This window comes from Acomys russatus, chromosome 5, assembly GCF_903995435.1.
Source record: "Acomys russatus chromosome 5, mAcoRus1.1, whole genome shotgun sequence".
Classification (NCBI taxonomy): Eukaryota; Metazoa; Chordata; class Mammalia; order Rodentia; family Muridae; genus Acomys; species Acomys russatus.
The window spans coordinates 55,438,525-55,441,111 of NC_067141.1; positions in this window are offsets into that span (position 1 = coordinate 55,438,525).

Consider the following 2,587-nt stretch of genomic DNA (forward strand, 5'->3'; position numbering starts at 1 on the left):
CAGGGCATCTCTGTGACAAGCTGGGGACCTAGGGCAGGGTAGACTCCTGGGAGGATATGGGGGTGACTCTTGCCAAGATGCCTAGTAGCAGGGGCCATGGAGACTGACAAGAACACCCTCTAACTAACCAGAACCACTGGTGGAGGAAGGGGAACACCAACCCACCCACAAAAACTTTGACTCAAAATTTACCCTGCCTACAAGATGTGCAGAGACAGAAATAGAGCAGAAATGGAGGGAATGTCCAACCACTGCCTTGCCCAACCTGAGACCCACCCCAGGGGAGAGAGCCAACCTCTGACACTATTAATGATACTCTGCTGTGCTTGCAGACAGGAGCCTAGCATGGCTGTCCGCTGTAAAGCTCCAGGCAGCAGTGGGTAGAAACAGATGCTGAGACTCACAGCCACACATTGGGCTGAGCACAGGGAGTTTTGTGGAAGAGTTAGGGGAAGGAGATCAGGGAGAGCACAGAAACTCCACAAGGAGACCAACAGTGCCAACTCACCAGGCCACCAACCTGAAGCACCAACCAAGGGCCATGCAGGGACAGGACCTAGGTCCCCTACACAGATGTAGTCAGTGGGCAGCTCCATCTTTATGTGGACCCCCTAGTAAGGGGAACCAGGGCTGTCTGTCTCTGACATGGACTCTGTTGCCTGCTTTTTAATCATATCCCTCTGGTGGGACTGCCTCACCAGACCACAGGGGAAGAGGATGCACTGAGTCTGTTGTGACTCGATGTGCTCCAGTGGGTGGGTAGAGGAGGCTCCCCTTTTCTGAGGAGTGGGAGGAGGGGGGATGGGGGAAAAGTTATAAAGGTAGGACTGGAAGGAAAGAGGGGGATGCAACTGGGATGTAAAGTTAATTAATTAATTAACTATAAAAAGAAAATATTTATTTTAAAGATTTATTTATGGATCCACTATTTTATGTGACTATCTATGTGAGGGAAGTGCCTGAGAAGGACAGAAGAGGGTGTTAGATTACCCAGAACTGGGGTTATGGGGTGAGCCACCCTACAAATGCTGGAAACTGAACCCAGGTCCTCTAAGAGATCAGAGGACACTCTTAATTAACAACAGAGCCATCTCTTCAGCCCAAGTAACCCAGACCCAGAAAGACACGAATGGTATAATACTCACTCATAAGTGGATATTAGTCTAACATAGATGTCCTCTGAGAGACTCCACCTAGCAGGGGATCAGGACAGATGCTGGGACTTGCTGCTGGACTCTGGGTGGAGCCATGAGCATGGCATGGAAGAGTGAGGCAGGGGGAGGGTGGATGGAAGGACTCAGAGACTTCAGGAGCCCACAAGGAGACCATCAAGGCTGGCTATCTGGACCCAGGAGGAGGTGGGAGCTGTACAAACTGTTGCACCAACCAAGGACAATGCATGCAGTAAACCTAGACACCCCTCTTCAGATATAGCCAATGGACAGCTCATTCTCCATGGCTGTGGAGAGAGTGGGGGACTGCCTCTGACAAGAACTCTGCTGCCTTCAATTTGATCACTTTTCCTTGGTGGGGAAGCCCAGTGGCACACAGAAGAGGGAGCAGGCTATTGGGATGAGACCTGATAGGCTGTGGTCATGTCGTTGTCGTTGTCGAGGCGGTCCCCGCTGTCAGAGGTCCAGGGGAGGGGGAATATGGTGGAAGAGGGAGGAAGAGTGGGAACAGGAAGATACAAGTGAGAGGCTAACATTCCGGATGTAATTTGAACAAATTATAATAAAAAAAAAATTTTTTGAAAGAAGCTGCTAAACTGTAAATAAAATGCCCAGGAAAGAGTGTGACAGAGGGGAGGTAGGAGCTGCCCAAGTAACTTCTTTCCTACTATTTACTTTTCCCTAGCCCACACCTTTTTATAAGACTCTCACTATGTAGACCAGGGTTGCCTTGAACTCACAGAACTCAGCCTGCCTCTGCCTGCCACATGATGGAATTAACTGTCTAATGGCCCATCTCTAGTCCTCCACCTCAACACTTGCTGGGTACATTAGCCTTCCCAGCCATGCTGGGAAGCGGAATTATCATTCACCCTCTAATAGTGCCTGGGTTCAGAAACTTTTAACTATTCCCCTCCCTCTGTCACCCCAGGCTTTGCCATTTTTCCTGTGAAGATCTGTAAGCACAAAGTTGGGATGAACTTGTCTCTCCCACTGCAGGAGCCTGCCTGAGCCTTCTAAATGGAATTCGCCCAAGAAAGAGAAAGGCCTCTTTGCGAACACAGGAATAGATCTTTCCTGAAGGAGGGAGCCTGAAGCCCCTTGGGGCTCTCTGCTCTCCTCTGGAGACAAGGATCTTGGGTTTCACAAAGAATTTGCAGAGCCACAAACCCTTCAGGGGTTAAATATGCCAGGGACTAAGCTAGCAGGAGAGCGAAGCACCCTCCATCTCAGCAGGGCACACTGGAGTTGTTTATCAGGAATGAAAAAAAAAAAAAATGTCCTCTCACCGAGAAGGAATGCTTGGCAAAGAAATAGCCCCTGGAAACACTACGGAATGGCTCCCCGGGGAGCCAGTTTGGGTTGGCAAGAAATCCAAATCACCAACCTGGGCTAGTCACACTGGGTGGAGCAGG